The sequence below is a fragment of the Pinus tabuliformis genome, chromosome 8, assembly GCF_031772625.1.
Source record: "Pinus tabuliformis cultivar Carrire ecotype Pingquan chromosome 8, CPIR1, whole genome shotgun sequence".
Lineage (NCBI taxonomy): Eukaryota > Viridiplantae > Streptophyta > Pinopsida > Pinales > Pinaceae > Pinus > Pinus tabuliformis.
Genome location: NC_142294.1, coordinates 1,790,525,107 through 1,790,548,478, shown reverse-complemented (window position 1 = coordinate 1,790,548,478; position 23,372 = coordinate 1,790,525,107).

The following is a 23,372-nucleotide window of genomic DNA, read 5'->3' as shown; positions in this document are numbered from 1 at the left end:
CTTTCACCAATTTCGATCTTCGACTAGTTTTTCTGCTTGAAAACCGATTTAGCTTAGTTTCTTTGCTTGCACCTTAGGATAATTTGATGCTCTTTACTTCTGCAACTTAGATAGCAGCCTTAGGATTCGTGATTGTTTTAGCAATTATGCTTAGCATGGTTGTTTAATTGGTTAGTTAGGTTATGGTGTGGTTTATCATTACATGTTGTTTTCTTAAATACTACAAGTAGAAGTAGCTCTCCCTTAGGATAGATTTGCTCTTCTTCCATCAAAGAGTTAAGCTTCTTCTGACCCTATAGAAGTCTAGCTTGGAACACCTGGGGTCTCTTGCCAAATGAGCAGTGACAACAGGCAATACCTTCACTTTTACTTGTGCATATATCACTGTCACCTCCAAGTTTTTACGAACCCCGGGTTGATAATTAAAGCTAGTAGCCCTGGGAGTTGCATCATTCTTGTTACAATACCTAGGCTCATCACTTTTTGGCATCGTTGCCGAGGAGGTGTCTAAGGAGAAGTAATTACTGCTTTCTTCTATTTTCTAGTCTCCAACTTTCTTTTCTTCTACTTGTAGTCTTCAATTTTCTTCCATCAGTTTATTTCTACAAAAGTAATCTAGTAGCTTCCTTTCTTTCATTTGTCATTAGTTTCTTTCCTTTCCATTCTGAAAGTAATTTCTAGCTTTAAAGGAAATGTTACAAAAACCAACCCAAAAACATTTCCTTTCAAGACTAGTAGGAATAGGGACAATTTAGGGAAACTCTTGTCAAATACCCCCACTGCATCCAATGGTCAACCTTCTTTCTTCTTCAGTGACGATGAATTGGAAGACCCTTTAGGTGAGCAACCTTACCTATTTGAGAAACCTACAGGGGAAGAAGAAGAGGAAGAACCCATTCCTACTGAACCAATGGCTGAAAACCAAAATGACAGAGGAAATAGAGAGAGAATTGAGGGTGCTTTCCCATCAGGGAGACCAATGGGGACACTAAGATGAAGAACATAAGCCCCTCTACTCTACCTCATTTCCATGGCCTGACCACAGAGTACCCTGACACTTTCCTATTTGATTTTGTTGTTATATTCCAAACTTATGACTATACATATGATGAGGAAAAGTTAAAATTGTTTCCATCTATCCTCAAGGATGTAGCATTGCGCTAGTTCATGGGTTTACTTGGAGATAAGATCACAAATTGGGCTTAGATGCAACAGGATTTTAACAACAAATATAGGGACTATTTTAGGTCAAAGGACACTAAAGAAGATATTTTCAAGATGACCATAGGCCAGGATGAATCCTTAGAAGACTATGAAGAAATATTCCAGCTCAGTTACAAAAGGGCCAGGTGCACACTTGACCCTGAGTCACTGAAGCTGGTCCTGCTTAGAGGAGTAAGGGAGGATCTTCTGGATACCTTACATATGATAGCAGGAGGAGATATCTACCAATTACCCTATGAGGATATTAAGACTATCTTTAGAAACCATTCTAGGGCAACCAAGAAAAAGGGTAGGGGTAGTCAACCTATGGCCAGTACATCATCCTCCAACTCATCCATCAAGGGTGAAATTGGAAATATGCTGGAAGATTTCAAAAGTGATATGCTGCAAACCCTTGCCTTGCAATTGGACACCATGAACATCAAAAGGAAGCAAGAGGAAGCAGAGAGAGCCTTGGCCATCTTTTGTCCTAGATGCACCAAGAGGCATCCTAGGAACGAATGTCCATTGAATTGTATTAAGATTTGCTCAGTCTGTGAAGAAAACCACTCCACAGATAAGTGCCCTTCTTTACCTAGACTCAAAGTTGTATATCAAGGAGCTGAAGGGGTCACTGAGCAGCTTTGCTACATCAACTAAAGGAGGCCTTCTGGGTCTAGACGATACCAGCAGGGTATGCAAGGGTCATCCCATGCATATTACAACCCCAACCAAACCACAGTTATACCTTCTTGGGGACTCCCTACTCATCCTTCTTGGTCTACACCCCCTCCTTGGTCCTATGCATCTCAGTATCAATCCCAGCTAGCCAGCCAATCATTTCAACCTTATGTTCATCCACAACATCAATGGAATACCCCACACCAAGGGTGGATGCCACAATTCAATAATGTTCCAGCCCTTTTTCCTCCACCACCTACCCAAACACAACTCCTACACTCTGTTCCACCTAAGCAACCCCAGATGCCTGCCCAGCCAAATCCAAACCCAAACAATAGGTAGGCTCAACAAGCATACAGTGGAGAGACATCATACCCAGCTTATGCTGTAGAAATCCAGGAGATCAACCTAAGATTTGGGAGAATTATCCCTGATAACCAACCTCCCTCTCCACATAGGGAGGTTGAGGAAGAAAGAGAGGGAAGCAAACTTAAACTAAATCCACCCTTTCCTAAGAGATTAACCCAACCACTCCAGCCTACCCCAGAAGAAACTAAACTTCTGTGAGAATTGAAAAATCTATGTGTAAAGATCCCCATTCTCCAGGAAATCAAATATGTTCTCATTTACAATAAGTTGATTAAGGAGAAGTGCTTCAAGCATCTAGGAAGAAGAAAAATGGATTCCCCTACCATTAATTTCATTGGGCAGTTGTCTAACTTAATGTTGGGGCAGGTAATATGTCCAAAATATTTGGACCCTGGAAGCCCTGTAGTAGATGTGCACATCAATGGCACCATTGTCCCACACACTCTGATTGATCTTGGGGCTGCCATTAATGTGATGACCAAGGACACCATGCTCAAGCTCAACCTCCAAGGGTCATTGAGGAAGACCACAACAATTTTGCAACTTGTAGATTGTTCCACAGTCACCCCTAAGTGTTTTGGGAAGTTTTAGTGTCTACGGATAAACGCTTAAAACCCTATACTAGTAGCTAAGTCTAGAACAAAAGTTTAAAGAGTTCTCTACTTTTCTTATGATCAATAGATTAAATAAGAGGCAAAGAAGCCTACTTGTAGCCCTCGCTTGCTCCTTATCTCCGTTGACCGATTCTATTGCTCCTCTCTGAACTTAATCCGCTTAAAGAGTACCTGCACACAGACAGAAGACAACAACCAATCAAATCATATGATAATGATCTATTGATTAAACATATCATGGAATCAAGTACATGATACACATATGAAAGCTTAAATGAATAACACAAGCATATGGAAAAAGCTTTGAACACTTTATTAGTAAAAGGAAGAGTTACAACCCATTGCTTGATTCTGCATCACTCCTCCAGTTCAATCCCATCCTTTCCTCATAACAAGCAAGAAATTTTGACATCATTACAATACTTGAAATCAACTCAAGTTTCATACTAATAGCATCTCCCTATAATTCAATAATTCCAACCCCTGATCACTTAGATGAGTGGTCTTTTTATAGGTGAATGAAGGAAGTTATGCCATAAATGGTGATAATGAATGCCCTCCCAAACTTAGAATTTACTTCCATGGAGGAAGGGATAAGGGATTGATGTTCCTTAACTCCCTTCCTCATCCAAATACGAGCTCAAAGGAGTAGATTGCCTTGAGAAACTTCTAGAGGCATCCAATGGATAAGGAATCTTTGAAACCCTCATGGAAATTCGCTCAAATTCGCCTAGCGCAAGCCAAAGAGGGACCAAGTGCGCTGCATAGAACCCTACCAGTCTATGGTTTGCATTGCAGTGCACCCTAATGAAGGCCTACCTATGCTAATCTTCTTAGAGGCAGTTTCTGGATGATTTTGGTCATGAAAATTCTTGGGAAGCTAGGCATTCTGATGGTTGACTTCTTTAGGGCATGTAACAACTAAATTAAGGTTTGATGGGCCCTAATAGTACTGATCTATAGGTTGGGGTTAATGTGCCCAAATGGATCCGTAACAGTTTCCCCCTAAAGAATGAAGTCGTAAATATGTATTTTGAGTGAAATGCTTTATCATGTGGGTAGGAGGTTTCGAAGCCGAAGGTGACCTGCATCAATTACAATACATATATCATGATAATTTGATTTTTTTCTCATGAACTAGCTGAGGGAAGGCATACCCATGCTCAGCTTATAAACTTTCATTACATGTATAAATATAGTCGTCTATAGATATAGACCCATGAATGTATGACCATGAATGTAAGGCCATTGTACATTTGATTTAGTACTCCTGAAAATATCGTAGTCGAGATGGATGAAACTAGATCCAGGGTCTTCAATCTCGTTCAATCTTTCACTCAAGTACAAGTCTAACCATGTGAATAGATGTTCTGAAATCGAACATGGGAAGACATCATATGATTACCAGCCAATGATGTAAGTCGTTAACAGACGCGAGAGGAATCACCGATAATGATAATGATCCTCAAGGTACTACAGTACGTTTCCCATGGTGTGAATAAATGATTTGATGTCGAACACCATACAAAGTCTTTCATTCAAAAGCCAGTGATGTCAACCTATAGCCAAAAGTGAGAAACCTACCATTGACGTATGCAAGCCTCAAGGTACTTAAGGGGTGTTTCTAAGTCAACGTTTTGGATAATGTGCTGATGTCGACAAGAAGTGACCCATCACAGGAGGGCCTTGATGTATCACACATCAACGACAAACGAGGTAAATGATTTTGGAGATGAAAAATCGACTTATGACACAAGGTTCAGGAATGACAGTCATGAAAATGAAGGTTTATGGTATTGCAAAGGATGAAGTTTGAACTGAATGACTTCTCTTGAACATGTCGATGACACTAACATGAATTGGTAGCATTGACCCAAAACAAAGTAATGGATGTTATTATAGACCAATGGTGTGATAACCATCAAGCTGAATGAGCCAACCCACATAGTCATGATGATGAGGTGAAAGTGTCATGTTCAAGAGTGACTTGCTACCATAAAGTTTTCTCAGCTTTTTCCCATTTTCCCAGTCATTATTGACCAATACCACTTTATGTTTTATCAAGATTGAGGAGGATAACATATTCTTGTTGTATAATTTCACCCTTCAGGTGAATCCATCGCTATTTGATGCTTTAACGAGTCTAGCGAAGGTGAAACTCGGTCTTGTCTAGATGGACAAGTTTGTCACTATTTGATGTTCTAACGAGTTTAACAACAAAGATAACTCGGTCCTTTTCATGTTTAGAGAGTTTGAAAAGGAACTAAAAGGAAACTCCACAAGTTATTTTTCGTAAAATAATCCCTCAAGTCCAAAAAAGCGTAAAATAATACAAGAGAGATATCGTTTCCAATCCGTTAACGAGCTGAAAAGGACAAGTGCTTGGCAATATTTTCATGTTTAGAGAGTCTGAAAAGAGCTTAAAAAGGACTCCATTTTGACAAACGAGTGGTGTCTAGGATAGAAATTGGTTCTGGTGATGTTGGAACTTCTTAAAACATGTTGATTGATGTGAAGAGGCTCACTAATAAGACCACTCATTGCAACTGTTCCTCAAAAAAGGTAAAACAACCAAATGAAAGTGTATGATCGGCCAAAGAGATGGTGGTGATGGAATGAAACAACCAAGGCTCAAAAGGCTGATAGAATGGCAATCACAAGGGTTAAAATGGAAATGGGTTCATTTTTACACAAGCTTGAACCATAGAGAACTATGCTTGGATTCAGTTTCACATTTACACAGGCTTGAAATGAAAAAACTATGCTTGAGATTGGTTTACATGCCCCTAACATGATGAAAGGGAGAGTCTCCTATAACCAGATGGAAGTCGTTGCGGTGAAGGACGGTTATCCAACACGTTTTGGCTTCGTCCAGATAGGGACAAAGGTGAATGGGGTGATTCCCTTCACATAACCTATAGGGAAACTTAACTTTACCATTAGGTGCATGCCCCCTAAGCTTCATTACATTTACCTAAGTAGCCTACTTGCAGCTATGAGGCGGATGGAATGAAGGTTCATTTACGAGATCAAGTGAAAGACTCGACTAGGATTTTACGAGATCTACTCAAAGACTCGACTTGGAACTTTCCTCCATGGGACCTTGTTTCATTTTTTAATGAGCTTGACACAAGACAAGGAACTATGCTCAATGGACTTGTTTCATTTTTTTTAGTGAGGTTGACACAGTAAAAGAACTATCCTCATTTCCTTGGTTTCATTTTTTAATGAGGTTGACACATGACAACGAACTGTCCTCATGGGCCTGGTTCATTTTTTAATGAGGTTGACACAGTAAAAGAACCATTCTTGTATCCTTGTTTCACGACTCATAAGATATCATGAAGGAGAGATCTGGGTCCAATGCCCCCAGTACATGTTGTACAACAACAATGAATTCATCGTCAGTTGATGTAGGTATGGAACAGGTTGCCACATAATTAACCCGTGGTGGGGATGATACCACTTGTACAAAAGGACCATTTAGGGAAGATGGTTGACCGGGAGCCATATTTGGACCGGGAAATGAAATTTGGTCAATGGTGACAATTCTTCCTTCATGCAGGAAACAAATCACTCGAAAGAGTGTTGAAACAATAGCTCCCATGTCATAAACATAGTCATGCCCTAGAAGTAAATTGTAATCTAATGGGCTTGGGACTACCATCATGTTTAGATAAACAATTTTTCCTCCCAAAGTAATAGGTAATTGAGGGAGGAACCCTAATGGTTGACTGGTTCCTCTGTTAAAAGCCAACAGATTCTGGGTAACTGGCACAAGCGGCAATGAACCGAGTGCTTGCCAAGCAGTTGAGGAAAGGATGCTCACTGATGCACCTTCATCTATAATAGTGCCAGATACAATCATATTACAAACTTGTACTATGATCTAGAAAGGCGCATAAGAAGGAAGGTGGAATCCTGCCAGTCGATTCCAATCAAAGGAAGTGACTAGACTACTTGGAGGGGGTGCCGTAGAAACGGGAGAATTAACCCCTTGAGTTACGAGAACTGGAGGATTTTCCTCCTATCTTGATGGAATAGGAGGACTGCCCCCAAGCTCATTAGAATCTAAAGAAACAAAAAGAACTTGAGTGGTATCATATTCACTCTCTTCAGGAAAGGTATGATTAGTTGAAGGTGAAATCGGGTCAACTGTTACCTCAACCTATTGATTTGGGTCGGGTATAAACTCATAGGATTCACTTTCAGAGAGAGTGGGTTTGACTGACAGTTGATTTTCGCCAGTCAATTCATCAACTAGTGAAGGATTTAGGGAGAGTTTCCTGTAACCATATGGAAGTCGCTGTGGTGAAGCAAGATGATTATCCAACACTTTTTTGGCTTCATCCAGATAGGGACAAAGGTGAATGGGGTGATTCCCTTCACATAACCTACAAGGAAACTTGATGCCCTTCTTTCCATGAACTTTACTACCACTAGTTGATGGTGTGTCACCAACATGGTCTCGAGAATTTGATGACACATGATGATGTGAATGGGAAGACCATTCTTCTAAGATCTGAGGAATACCAGGACAATTTCGAAGAATATTGTCTCCCACACAAAGTTTGCATGGATATCGAACTTTGTGAGGCTTAACGGATGGTTTCTCATTAGCAGTTGCATTCGAAGCAATGGTTTCTTGGTTGGCCCCTTGCTGAATTGGCTTCTTCTTCTTCTTCTTCTTCCCTTTCTTCTTCTTCTTAGCCACCTGGTTACTAGTACCAATACTTTCACCAGGCAAAGAGGAAGAAGGGGAGGAAGAAACAACCGATGAAGAAGGTAAAGGGTCAATGTTAGGATCAACTAGAGGTTGATTTTTTCCAGTTGGGGGAGTACTCGATTGTGAAGAAATCACGAAATTTTGAACCAAGGAAGTTGAAAACAACCATACTGGCAAGCCAATGGTAAGTCCTGGAAGGGACAATGTAGCCATATAAGGAGCACCAATATCTCCGAAAGAAGGAAAAGGACTAGGATTCCCATTAAAAGGAATTCCTTAATTGGTGGACTTCGGATTTCTCGCCATATGTCTCAACCTAAGATCAACTAAGGAGCGAGCGTGGAGGATGTTATCCACGGTCAATTAATTTAATTTTAATCAAAGTAAAAAAACAAAACAAAAGAGGGATGTTCTAGGCAAAAGGATTACCAAGTAACTGTGAACTGCAAAATACCTCCTGGCGAACCAAGAAGTACGGGCAGGAAATCTCCCCGAATTTTGTGTTCAGTGTATCACAGTGTACAAGGCGGCCGACTCGGTTACCTAAGGATGGATAGAAACCTAGAGTTGTCCTCCCATATATACCCGAAGGTACGTGGAGGCCCAGTCCGTATGAGCGTTGTCTAATGCAAAACTGCACAGTGAGAGCATTCCCATATACTTTACGTACTGTAACACCACCCTATATACTCGAAGGTACGTGGACAAGCTACGATATACTCACGTATGTGGAATGAGGTATCACACTCGGGATGTATTGCAGACAAGTTAGTGACATTTGCTTTGTTTAACAATGCCAGAACACATCTCTAGCCTAGAACCACTAAATGTTTGTGTTAATGACAATGCTCCATTAGGTAAATTGATGTTTATTTTAAGTTGATCTTGCTTAGGAATTTGCCTTTCAAGTTCACCACGTGATGTATTTTGAAATTCCTAGGAATGCAACTATCATGATAAGCATTCTTTCCATTCAATTTAACAATGAAAATCCTAGCTACTTAGGGATAGAGCAATCAAATTTCTTTTTGATCAAAGACCAAAGAGCACAATCTAAATTAAAATTCCATACACTATTCCTTATCAACACACACAAACTTTTCAATGCAACATGCATGTATTTCTTTTCAATTTCCCTTAATGTGAATGAACAAAAAGGAAATATGCACAATCGATCAAAAATCACTTTTCATAAAAAGGATGATTTTGCGACAATTTCTTTTCAAGGAAAGAAGATTTTAGGACACTTTCATTTTAAAATATATGAGGAATTACGACACTTTCAATAAAAAGACTAATCATTTGCACACATCAATCAATTGATCTTTCATGAATGAAGATTTGACGACAATTCAATTTTCAAAGGAAAAGACAATTTTACGACACTTTCTTTCGCTAAAGATCAATCAATCAAAAAACTAAATTTTTACTATAGATTGAAAATGATAAAGTGAATACATAAGAAACATTTATCAATCCTAGTCTAAGTAGGGACAGGTAAGGAGATGAAACTCTGTTTTCAAAAACAAAACATCACTGACATTCAAAAATCATTCAAACAGGAGAAAAGTGGCTCAAAAACTTCAGTTCCTAGATGGGAAACTCACCCTCAAGGGATTAGCGCAGGCAGCAGTGAGAGACAGTGTGCTGAAGTGCATTGGGTCTATGCAGGAAGTGCATTGTAGCACATTGTGTCCTTCATTGGATTGCACTGGTGATAGTAAGCAAATTTGAGGACAATTTGGCACAATTTTGGCTCAATTTTCAATGACAGAAGACTGAAATTCAATGAACAACCACAAGTACAGTATGTAGAAATGTCTTAAGAGGCTGATAAGCTACTAGGATAAGACAACAACCAATCAAAGCATATGATAATGATCTATTGATTAAACATAGCATGGAATCAAGTACATGATACACATATGAAAGCATAAATGAATAACACAAGCATATGGAAAAAGCTTTGAACACTTTATTAGTAAAAGGAAGAGTTACAACCCATTTCTCGATTCAGCATCACTCCTCCAATTCAATCCCATCCTCTCCTCATAACAAGCAAGACATTTTGACATCATTACAATACTTGAAATCAACTCAAGTTTCATACTAACAGCATCTACCTATAATTCAAGAATTTCCAGCCCCTGATCACTTAGATGAGTGTTCTTTTTATAGGTGAATGAAGGAAGTTATGCCATAAATGGTGATAATGAATGCCCTCCCAAACTTAGAATTTAGTTCCATGGAGGAAGGGATAAGGGATTGATGTTCCTTAACTCCCTTCCTCATTCAAATACGAGCTCAAAGGAGTAGATAGCCTTGAGAAACTTCTAGAGACATCAATGGATAAGGAATCTTTGAAAGCCTCATGGAAATTTGCTCAAATTTGCCCAGTGCAGGCCAAAGAGGGACCAAGTGTGCTACATAGCACCTTGTCAATGTATGGTTTGCATTGCAGCACACCCTAATGAAGGCCTACCTGCGCTGATCTTCTTAGAGGCAGTTTCTGGATGATTTTGGTCTTGAAACTTCTTGGGAAGCTAGGCATTCTGATGGTTGACTTATTTAGGGCATGTAACAACTGAATTAGGGTTTGATGGGCCCTAATAGTACTGATCTATAGGTTGGAGTTGATGTGCCCAAATGGATCTGTAAAGCTAAGGGAATTGTGGAGGATGTGATGGTCTCCATTGACTCCTGGGAGTACCCTATAGATTTCCTAGTTCTCTAGCCTAAGGCTAAGCTTTCCGGTTACCCTCTCATCCTTAAGAGGCCATGGTTGGCCACAAATGATGCTTACATTAGCTGCAGAGCTGGGAATATGACCATCAAGAATGGCCATATGTACAAACAATTAGTCTTATACCCTCCTGCTCAACCTACCCTAGAGCATGATTTACCTTTATGGTTAGAGGAGGAGGAAGAAGATGAGGTTTATTCTGCCCAACTTTATGCTTTGGAAGCAACCATAGGAGGAGGACAACAAGATGAGGATGACTTGATTGAACACCTGCTCCAAAGTCCAACTCCTAGTTCATTTCCATTAGAAGAGGGAGTAAGGGAAACCTAGAGCAATCATCCAATTGACTTATGCTTAGCCAATTCCAACCCACTCCATGTCAAAACCATAAAATTTGGCCTAGAGAGAACTTTGAAAATTAACCCATCTCTTTCTGCTTTAGAAGAGGAAAAGTTATGCAACATGCTGAGAGAACACCTAGAAGCCTTCGCTTGGAGTTATAAGGAAATGAAGGGAGTACACCCCTCAATGTGTACTCACCACATATACATCAAAGAAGGTTGCAAGCTAGTCAAGCAACCACAAAGGAGGATGAATCCAGCTCTTAAAGACATAGTCAAAGAAGAACTACAAAAACTGTTAGATACATGATTCATTTACCCTATCTCAGACAGTGAGTGGGTCTCTCCTTTAGTATTGGTTCCCAAGAAAAATGGTAAGTGGAGGATTTGTGTTGATTATAGGGATTTGAACAAAGCCACAAAGAAGGATCATTTTCCCCTACCCTTCATTGACCAAGTGCTAGATGGCCTAGCAGGGAAGAAGTTTTTTTTCTTCCTAGATGGATTTAGTGGGTACAACCAAATCCAAATCTGCCCAGAAGACCACGATAAGGCCACATTCACCTGTCCTTGGGGTACTTTTGCCTATAGGGTCTTTCCTTTTGGCCTACGCAATGCTCCTGCCACTTTCCAGAGAGAAGTCTTGAGTAATTTTGTTGAATTAGTACATGATGTTGTGGAAATCTATATGGATGACTTTACACCTTATGGTTATGATTTTTGAGAAGCCCTGACTAACCTAGGAAAAGTATTACACAAATGCATTGAAATGAATCTGTCTCTCAGTCCAGAAAAATGTGAATTCTTAATGACTGAAAGGACTGTGCTAGGTCATTCAATATCTCAGCAAGGACTGCAGGTGGACCCAAACAAAATAGCAATCATCCAAAGGATCCCACCTCCACAAAAGCAGAGAGATGTCAAGAGTTTCTTAGGGTTAGCTGGATACTACCGAAGGTTCATAAAGGACTTCAGCAAGTTGGCCTCTCCTTTGTTTGGGTTGTTGGCCAAAGATTCTGAGTTTATATGGTCAAAGAGTTGTCAAGAGGCCTTAGACATTCTAAAGGATAAGTTAACCACTGCATCAATCCTTAGAGGCCCAAACTGGGCCCTCGCTTTTCATATTCATGTTGATGCCTCACATAAAGCCATAAGAGCAGGCTTAGGTGAGGAAGAGGAGAAATTGCCCTATGCCATCTATTTTATCAGTAAGAACCTGTCAAAGGCTGAGCTAAACTATATTGTGACCGAAAAGGAACTCCTGGTTGTTGTGCATTCATTAAATAAATTTAGGCATTACATTACAGGCTATTAAACATTTGTGCATATTGATCATGCTACAATCAAATATTTAATGAACAAACCAGATGTGAATGCTAGAATTATAAGATGGTTTCTTTTATTACAACAGTTAGATCTAACTATTGTTGATAAGCCGGGTAAGAAAAATGTTGTTGTTGGCTTTCTATCTAGGATAAATCTGCCTGCATGTGAAGAAGGAATGGTGGATGACAATTACCATATGAGAATTTGTTTACTATTTCAGTCCTCTCCCCATGGTTTGCTGATATAGCAAACTATCTGTGTATCAGCACAGTTCCCACCAAACTTTCCCTCCAAACGAAAGAGAAAGATATTTAGGAAGAGCGCCCCCTTCACCTGGATTAGGGGCAACCTTTTCAAACTTGGCCCAGATCAAATCTTGAGAAGCTGTGTAAGGGAAGAGGAACTCTTTGACATCCTTCTGACCTATCATGATGGGCCTTGCAGCAAAGAGGATGTTAGGCCCCTATACTACTAGTGTAACCCCTTATTCTTATTAGTACAACCCACTTATTATATTGATGTACCCATGTAGTGCCCATATTGTTACTATTGTGCCACATAGAAGCCCACTATTGTTATTATTGTGCCCTTACATTATTATTGTTATGTCGGCTCTGATTATGTTATGACCCCTTAGACTCCTATATATAGAAAGGAGGTCTTTTCATTTGTATCATCCAAGAATTGTTCATTTATGTAATGTAAAGGAGGTTTCCCCCTCGAAGAGGCTAAATTCTAAGGCATTGATCTATCTTTTCTATCTTTTCTTGAGCTAGTTTCATAACATTTGGTATCAGAGCTTTGGATTCTAGGGTTTCGCTGCTCCAAACAGGTCATCGTGGAATTTTCGCCATAACATTTTTTCTGCGACGTTTCAAAAGGTGCAAAAAAACCCATTTGAGAAGAATTCGCGCTGAACCTCGGGCCAAATTTCAGATCTTTCGCGCTATATTTACGGAGATATGATCTGAGGAAGTTGGTCTTTTTGCAGACTCCTGAATTACATTCCAAACAAGTGACCTAGGGAAAATTTTCATAACTTTCTCTCTGAGGATCAGATTGAAATTTCGTAAGAAGGTACAGAAAGAGGACAGACTGTAGTTTCTTGTATGCATTTTTTAGATCCAAATCTTGAAACAGTGACTCGTGGCACGTCGTACAAGTTTGCTCTACTGAACTAGTCTATAATCAAGTCACTGTGGGAGATTTTGCATAACTCTTCCTTGGAGAATCCAATTTGGGTTAGACTTGTGGCATTCGAAAGAGCACACAAAGGGCTACTATAGGTTGCAATTTCAGAACTTAAAGATCCAAAAGTACAGAGTTACAGTCATTTCAAGATCGAGCTCCTAAAATCAAGAAAAAGAAAGATGAGGAAGTTTGATGGCAAGGATCTAGTAAATTGGATACTTCAGATGGAGCAATATTTTGACCTACATGGTATACCACTGTTACAAAAGGTATGTATTGCATCTTCATATTTAGAACTGGATCAATTTTTATGGTATGAAGGGCTTTGTTCTCGTAAAAAACTTGTTACGCAGTCAATTTTCACGGAGCAAATGATAGCAAATTATTAGGATACAAAGAGCAACACCTTCTTTAGAGCAACACCACAACAATTGGAAAGAGTAAAAGGACTTTGTGACATAGTGGAAAGAAAAATTATGGAAACCAAGAAGCATACCCCTCACAACTATAAAGGTGGAAGTGTTGTTTCTCCTAGCCTTCCAGAACCTACAAGGGTTACACCACAACAATTGGAAGAAAAGAGAGAAAAAGGGCTTTGTTACAATTGTGATAGCAAATGCACTAAAGGTCATAAGTGTGCTGAGAGGAAATTATTTTACATAGAATATGAAGAGGAGGAAGAAAAGGATCAAGAAACATCAAAAGAAGAAGATATACGCCAGGACCCCACCCCAAAGAAAGAAGAAATGAATCAGACCATATCTTGTAAGGCATTGGCAAGAATTACCAATCCTCAAACTCTCAAGATAGAAGGACATATCAAGAAGAAAAAGGTGCAAGAAGTGAAAGATCACATTGAGAAAGAAGAAATGAACCCAACCATATCTTGTAATTCATTGCTCAAAATTACCACTCCTCAAACTATCAAGATAGAAGGACATATCAAGAAGAAAAAGGTGAAAGAAGTGAAAGATAACATCAAGAAAGAAGAAATGAATCCAACCATATCTTGTAATTCATTGATCGAAATTACCACTCCTCAAACTATCAAGATATAAGGACATATCAAGAAGAAAAATGTTCAAGAAGTGAAAGATCACATCGAGCATCAAGAAATGAATCCGACCATATCTTGTAAAGGATTGGAAGAAATTACCACTCCTCAAAATCTAGAGATAGAAGGATATATCAGGAAGAAAAAGGTTCAAGCAGAGAAAGATCACATCGAGCATCAACAACAAGTTCTCCAACTTTTAAAGGATAACACCACTTCAGTGCAAAATTAAACGAAACAACAGGTAGATCAACATCGTAGTGAAAAATGTTTTGATGTAGGTGATTGGGTATTTTTATTGCTACATCTCAAGCAAGCTATTTATGAGAAGGAAATGTTGGCAATACTACATGCACTTAAAAAGTGGCGACCTTACCGAATGGGAAGACTCTTCAAGGATGAGGATGTGGAAGCATTGTTTTGTGCTATTTCTATTATCCAACCAGATTGGATAAACGAAGCAAGGGATGAATGGAAGAAGGACGAAGAAGTATGGCCATTTATTCAAAAGCTGCAAAAGATCCCAATTCAAACAATATTGCCAGAAATTGAAGAAGAAGGAAAAATCATATTGGAACTTGGAGCAGTCATAGAAACAAGAAACCGACAACTACGAAATCGATCAATTTCAGAGTATCTCATCAAGTGGAAGAACTTACCCGCTGAAGATTCCACATGGGAGGACAAGAATTTTATACAAAAGCATGAAGAACTACTCAAGCATTGAGGACAACGCTTTTTGAAGGAGAGGAGCATGTTAGGCCCCTATACTACTAGTGTAACCCCTTATTCTTATTAGTACAACCCACTTATTATATTGATGTACCCATGTAGTGCCCATATTGTTACTATTGTGCCACATAGAATCCCACTATTGTTATTATTGTGCCCTTACATTATTATTGTTATGTCGGCTCTAATTATGTTATGACCCCTTAGACTCCTATATATAGAAAGGAGGTCTTTTCATTTGTATCATCCAAGAATTGTTCATTTATGTAATGTAAATGAGGTTGCCCCCTCGAAGAGGTTGAATTCTAAGGCGTTGATCTATCTTTTCTATCTTTTCTTGAGCTAGTTTCATAACAGAGGACAGCATTCAAAGTGTTGCAAGCAGGCTATTATTGGCCTATTCTTCATTAGGATGTGAAAAAGTACATTAGTCAGTGTGATCGGTGCCAAAGGATGGGCAAACCTAATCCAAGAGATGAAATTCCCCTACAACCTCAAGTGACTTTCGAGCCATTTGACAAGTGGGGCATGGACTTCATTGGGCCTATTAACCCTCCTTCAAAGCAAAAACAACACATCATTGTGTGCACTGATTATTTGACTAAGTGGGCTGAAACCAAGGCAATTAAGGCAGTAACAAAAGAGAAGGTGGTTAAGTTCCTAAGGGAGAATATATTCTACAAATTTGGGTACCCTAGAGAGCTAGTCATAGACCAAGGCAGCCAGTTTACCTCCAGCATGATTGAAGAACTGCTCAGCCATCACAAAATCAAGCATAGGACCTCCACTCCTTATCATCCACAAGCTAATATGCAAGTGGAGGTGACCAACAGGGCACTAGAGAACATCTTAACCAAGGTAGTGAGCAGCAACAGGAAGGATTGGGTAGAGAGACTAGTTGAGGCCACTTGGGCCTATAATACAACATGGAAGACCACCACTGGATTTACAACCTATGACCTGGTCTATGGGAAAAATTCTTTGTTGTCCATTGAGTTTGAATATAACACATTGAGGATGGCAGCCCAACTAGATTTGGATCTCATTCATGTGCAAAAAGAAAGGTTGTTACATTTGAATGGCTTGGATGAATTCAGAATGCAGGACCTCCTACATACAAAGATAGTTCATCTTCATAAGAAGATATGGCATGACAAACATATCAAGGAGAAGCAATTTCAAGAGGGAGACTGGGCATTTTTATATGATTCCATGTATAAAGACTTCAAGGGCAAGCTAACGACAAGATGGCTTAGACCTTATGTGGTGGAAAGATGCCATGACAATGGTTCAGTGCAAATCGGAACTATTGATGAAGAAGCCATTCCATTGCTAGTTAATGGACACTGATTGAAAATGTACAAGAGGCCTTTATGAAAACAAGAGTTCATTGAAAATATCAACAAGACAGTGATGATGGTAGAGAAAGTTCCAGCTCCTCCCTCATCAGGTCACTGAAAAAGGAAAAAAGAATAAGGATTCAAGTGAAAACCTCCATGAGGTGCCTGAGTCCCATATTTGGTTTAAAAACCTCATGAGGTAGCCCAAGGATGAGAAAAATGAAAAGGATAAGAAGATCCCTTAGTGAAAACCTTCCTTGAGGAGCCCAAGGCAGATATCTAGGGTGAAAACCTCTTTGAGGCAGCTTAGGTGTTTTATATATATATATATATATATATATATATATATATATATATATATATATATATATATATATATATATATATATATATATATATATATATATATATATATATATATATATATATATATATAATAAAAGAAAAAAACATAATTTTTATTTGCAGGTGCATGAGAAAGACAAGCAAGGAGCAAAGAAAAGATCCAAAGGGAACCCTGCCTCACATATATTCATATCCTCCACTCCTTGCCATGCATCCCTCCATCAATCCCATTGGTTTTCACTTCATTGCTTCAATTCAGGTGAAGATTGTTTTTTCTACCAAAATCACCTCAACCATTACCATCATCCCTACATCCACACACACTCCTACTCCCTCTATCCATTTATTACAGCATCCTCACAGCACCATCCAGCAACATGATCAAGAAATTCTAAGGGAGACACCAAACATTGCCAAGTGGTAATCCGGGAGCTCCACAGTAGCAGCAACATCAAATCTAGGAGCTCCACAGCAGTAGCATCATTAGATCCAGAGCTCCACAGCAACAGCAACAACATCAGATCTTCAGTCACAGACACCTGCAAAAGGTAATAAACCATCAGCAAATAGCATAGGAGGAGGAAGAATGACCATCAACAGCACCTCTGATCTTTGAAAACTGCAACATGGCATCAAGACCATAGGTAAGTATCCCACTTTCTCACTCATATGCATCATTTGATCAAAAGTAAGGTTAAGAGGTAGTTTGTTTATAAGTGAAAAGGTGGCAAAAAGGAAATTCTTTAATAAGTCAAAAGAGAATGCAAGAGTCCATAGATACATTGTTGTTATGACAACCATTTGAGAATGCTTGAATAATTAAGATTTGGGGTGGAAACACTAGTTCACCAAAGACTCAATATACCCTATTTCTTGATGAAATCACTCATAGACTCCAACAGCAAAGTAAAGGAAGGAAATTCCCAGCAGTTAGTTCACCATGGGTTGATCAAGATCCTCATTAAGGATGCCCTCCAAAGCCTAAGGATCCCCATAACATGATCAGTCTTCAGAAACTTACAAGCAGAGGATGAAATCAAAACCCTCACCTATGATGTTAATCCTTCTATGAGTGAGGAGGAGGAAAAACAAGAAGAAGAAGATACAGAGCTAGATGGGGATGAGATGGGTGAAGAATAAACTAATATAGAGGAACATGCTGAAAGAAGACAAGGAGGATGATGTTGAAACAAGAGGATGAAACAAAGGAAGAAACTGATGGAGATGCGAAAGAACAGAAAAAGGAAGAAAATAAGAAAAATAGAGAAGACAGCTACAGGAAAAGAAAGACCAACTAAAATATATGGCCAGCCTCTCATTGGAGGCCATCCAGTGTAGGATGCCAGCTAAATCCTATGCTCTTTACCTCAGAGAACAATGGCTACAATTTCATATTAAAACACTAGCACAAAGGAGCACCATGCCATTTCAGGACTACAGACAGTTTATTGATCTTTGTGATCAAAGTGCACTAAAGGATGGGGCCAAAATGGTTGAGTTTTACTTGCATAACATGGCCCTCACAGACATGAATATTTGGGATCCTAATGCAGAGCTAGGAGATCTACAATTAATGGCTTTGGCATCATCGATGAACCATGAGAATTCAAGGGTTGTAGAGATGAAAAGAATATTGGCTAGAGAGAAAAATAAACCTCTTTTTATCATAGCTGAACAATCAAATCCCATGGCCCTAATCAGCACCCATAATCTAATTGCAAATGATCCTCAACTGGCACTTAGATATCTTGCTGCCCAAGAGCAAGAAATTTCACATTTTGAGGATATGTTTAGGCTGCTAAGATGATAATATACATGCCTGTTAAAGGAGATAGAATACACTTCCACACAGCTTGAAGATCAGATAATATCACTCCCCTCAAAGGTTGAGAAAAGAACTCAATAGGATACCTATGTATGAGAAATCAATGCAAAGGTCAAAGGTCAATTGGATAGGCCTAAAACTCATTCCACCACTACTCCTAGGGATGCTAGAAGGGAGAAAAGAAGAAGAGGAAAAGAGGTAGTAGGAAGAAGTAGAAAGGAAAGCAGGCTTCTATAAACAAGAAGAAGAGATTGATGCCAGGGTTACCCCCGCTTACACCCACAATATGCATCTAAAATGCATAAGTACATTTGTCCTAGGAATTTTAGCTCTCTAAATCGTCAAAATATTCAACCTCCAGAGGTTAAGGCCCCCTTCCTTAAACTCTGTGGAATAACTTATAAACTAACCCACATAGTCTAACCCTAGGCAATATCCACTTATCGAGACTTTAATCAACCCTTAAGCCTTCATTTATGACTTTATTAAAGCCTTTCATTAAATCCTTCCTATTGGGACTCAATAACCTTCATTAATCCTTATTAAACCTTCGCTAACCCTTAAGCCCGCATATATATTTAAACTCCACACTTTGTGTTGATATATCAGACTTAACCACAAACCCTCTCTTGGTGCTTTATTTTATTTTAACCCCTTTAAAAGGGAAATATACATAAATGCTCATAAACTTACCTTTTCTCATTTTCCTTTATTCTTTGCTGGACTTCAAATATTTATATAACCACAACTACAATCATCGGTGGGTCTGCTCATCGGCCCTTCGCATTATCGCATGTTACTTTACATTCACCCTTCTCCAATCAAACAACTCACGTTATAACCCTCCGCCGTTGATCTTTACTTAATAAATCCGACTGTTCACCCCGATTTCGGGTGGACAACAAGCATGGAGTTTAACCGCTTGATAAAGCGGTTTCCCCTCTTCACTTCTCTGCTACGTGTCGCGTTATGAATGGAATCGGGCGCTCAACGCTCAATACCACTTACCATTTAGACCTCGCCTGATAATCCACTTATAACTTTAAATCTGCCTTCCTTCGTTAACTAACCTCCGATCTTGTTTGCACCAATGATCGTAGATCTTCTACCATCGACGGTTGCGATGCTCCTCTAGATTCCTCTTCTGCCATCACTTCCAGTTAATCTCATCCGTCGATATTCAAGATCCAATGGTTCTCGACCATTGATTACTTGCTTCTTCGTCTGTCCATTTTTATTTGATTTTACTTCGTTTTTCAGTGTCTATTGTGTGTGTTCGGGTTTTCTTCAGGGTTTCATTCGTTCTCTCTTCTGCTGCTCAACTCTCTTTGAGCTTAACTCCTCTTCGAATTCTCACATCGTAGTCTCTCCAGAGATTCACCCTGATCTTCGAATTGGATTCAAAGACCCATTATGATTCCTCCAAATCATTCTTCTCCTCTGCGTGTTCTATAGAATTCTGCCTGCAACCCCTATTACAGAACCTACGAATTCACATATAATTCAATCATTCAATATACGTTCCACACACTTACACAGTTAGGAAATAAACCTCTGTATATATAAATATGAAAAATTAATTACATATCTGAGACTCTCTATCTCTCAGGCCTAATCTTCAGTATCAGTGGCTTCCTCCTCTTCACTCTGCCCGTAGGCTTACATTTATACCAGAAAGGCTCTTTTGAACTAATTCTGGTTCCAATCCTAAATCTACTGAACTGACTCCTAAATCCTCTATGTCCACTTCTAACTTCATTTAATTCCTAAGAACTCTCTCTAGTTCCTCGAATCATGAAAGTAGGGGGAGATACCACTTGCCAAAAGTGACAAGGATCAAGCACGCCCTATAGTAACATAAAGAGAGATACATACTTACCACAAAGAGTAAGGATCACACACACCTATTGTCTGTTAACCTTCCCACCTTGATCCTTAAGAATTAAGTGGTAGAACACTTGCATCCCATCACTTGGAAGAGATACCACGTACCATAAATGGTAAGGATCACTCACACACCCATGCCTCCTCACCCATTATTCATATGGGTGGAAATGCTAGCAAGCCTAGTTTGTGGGTAGGATGCATACTGGGCTATGCTCTGTCATGTCCAAAACTTGATAGTAAGGGGAGATACCTAACTTTCAATGAGTGACAAGGATCACAGACACCCTATAGTGAAAATAGGAGAGATATAGACTTCCTACAAGGTGTAAGGATCACAGACACCTATTGTTCAGAGTTCCCCCAACCCCGGAAGCTCTCTGATTCCATTCCCCTCCCCTGAGCTCAAAAGGGGGCGAAGAGCATATCTATGTGTTCTCTATCAGTCGTGACCATGATCCAGATTTATGCAAAACCAAAATGGAATATAATTCTAAATAAAAATGTAGAGCTACAGTGAAAATTAAAGTTCAATTAATTAATAACAAATACTTAAAACTATTTACATGCATATCGAAATAAACTAGCTCGAGAAGCTATCTCTGAGAAGATATGTGACAGCTACATGCCTTCTAAATTGTGTTACAATGAATATATAAGGCATTTTTATTATTGGAAAATAAGGGAAAACCCTAAACATCCAAAAACCTAACCCTAAGAGCTAAAGCGCCAAAAATTTATGGGCCCCGTTGGGGTAAGTTGGACCGCCAAATTCCTAGGGTCGTAACTTTAGCATATGATCTTTGTTTGGCTATCATAATACCTTGTTTCAAAGGTATCTGCGAGGAGTAAAAAGTAGAACATTTGAAACAAACTTTGGCAGTTTTTTGATCTCTTCGTTTTCCCCCGAAAATGTCTTTTTGGACCTCAAAACAGCTCCGGAAGTTTAGGACCCAAAAAACTGCCAAAATAGTAAATGTGTTAGAAATTATGAAATTGAAAGGAAATAGTGTTGGGAGTCTAAGTGGAATAGGCAGGTGGCCACCAATATCAACCTGGATCAGTCCTCCCCACTTAGGAAGAAATGGGCCCCATTGCATTGAGTGTCTCCATGATATGGGGAAATTTCTGCTAAACTTGGTCCCTAGTGAGCCACTTTCCTTGGTGGAGGATTTGGTCAACTTTGACAACCCAATACATTTGGATCCTATGTTGGTTATTGTTCTTAATATGTGTGTCCATGATCCAATCAGTTGTGTCCTATTCCATGCAATCTGGGTTGAGCTTTGTTGGTGTCAGCTATTCAACAATGTTTGATGTGTCCAGCAAAGAAAGAAAGTATGGCCAAAGATGGTCCACATTGAACATTGGATGCAGACCAAGGAATGGGGGAATGATGAGATCAAAAACATTGTCTCGCACAACCTTGGTGGTGGTGTAAGGCCCATATTGGAGTGTTCAGAGCTTCCTATGGGCTCCGACAAGGTGTTTCTTCTACAAATGCAAGAAAAATTTGTCACCCGCTTGAAACTTATGTGGCACTTGATGTTGATCATGTCGTTGTTTGTACTTGGAATTGGATTTATCCAAGATTTCATGAACTTCCTGGTGGATGTATTGGATGTGTTCAATAAACTTGGTTGCTTGATCAACCACAGACTATACATGTGTGGATTCTGCCTATGTAGTCGCTTGAGGCATGGTAACATCAATCAGACACAATGGTTGAAATCCAAGACCCACTTGAAAGGGGATGTGGCCCGTTAAGCTATGGAGATATATGTTATAGTTGGGTTGCACATAAATAAGGCTCTCATCCCATGTTCATGGATGTTTGGAGTTTTACATGCATAGTATGTGCACAATCATCTAGTTTATGACCTTTGTCTAGCCATCAGTCTAGGGATGGAATGCAGTCGACTTGGTGAGCTTGGCGTCCAATAATGACCAAAGGCTCGACCAAAATGTATTCAAGAACCTGCTATCCCGATCTGATATAATGCCCTATGGGATCCTGAAATGTACCCACACTCATTCAAAGAAGAGTTTGACAATGTCCTTTGTTGTGATACTCTTCTTGCATGCCACCAGTATGACCATCTTATAAAATTTGTCCACAACTACAAATACACATTCATTACCATGACTGTTGGACGGGAGGCCAAATAGATAGTCCATGGAGATGGATTCCTAGGGATGGTTGGGAGTAGGTAGAGGAGTGTAGAGGCCTCGCTTCTTTATGGCTGGCTTGGTGATGGCACATGCAATGTAGGATCTGATATATTTTCCAGCGCTTTGTTGGAATTTTGGCCAGTAAAAAAACTTCTCCAATATTTCCATAGTTTTCTCCACACCAAAGTGTCCTGTGACTCAACTGTAGTGCATCTCCCAAATTAGCTTGGCACACTTGCTTGAAGGAACATAAAGGTGGCCAAGGTAGCATAGTAATGTGTCCTAGAGGTGGAAGTTTGGTACTTGTTTTCCATCCACTAACATCTAGTATGTGGTGGAAAGCTCTGGATCATTTTTATATATTTATGATCATATAGAGGTCTCGTGACCACAAGATTTAATAAAAGTGGTCAATGCTACAACCGGGGGCCAACTGAGGCAATATACAACATGATTGGTGCTGCCCTTCTTGTATTTAATGTTGAAGTGGAATTGTTGCAGATATGTGTGATGACCCTCGGTATTGCAACAAAAATGTTGCAACTCCCAAGACTACCAACTTTAGTTATAAACACAGGGTTCGTACAAAATTAAGAGGTATCGGAACTATATGTGCAACATACAATGTGTCCTTCCTTTGTTTTCATGATGTAATGGAGTGCATGTAATGAAATCAAATCCTAAACTAATTGCATAAAATGAAATGCTCGAAATGGAAACCTTAACCTATTACAAGAAAGAAAATACAAGGAAAGAAACCTATTCTAATTGCATAAAGTAAAGATCATGAACTAAAGGTCAACCATTATATTTCAAAGAGTTTAGA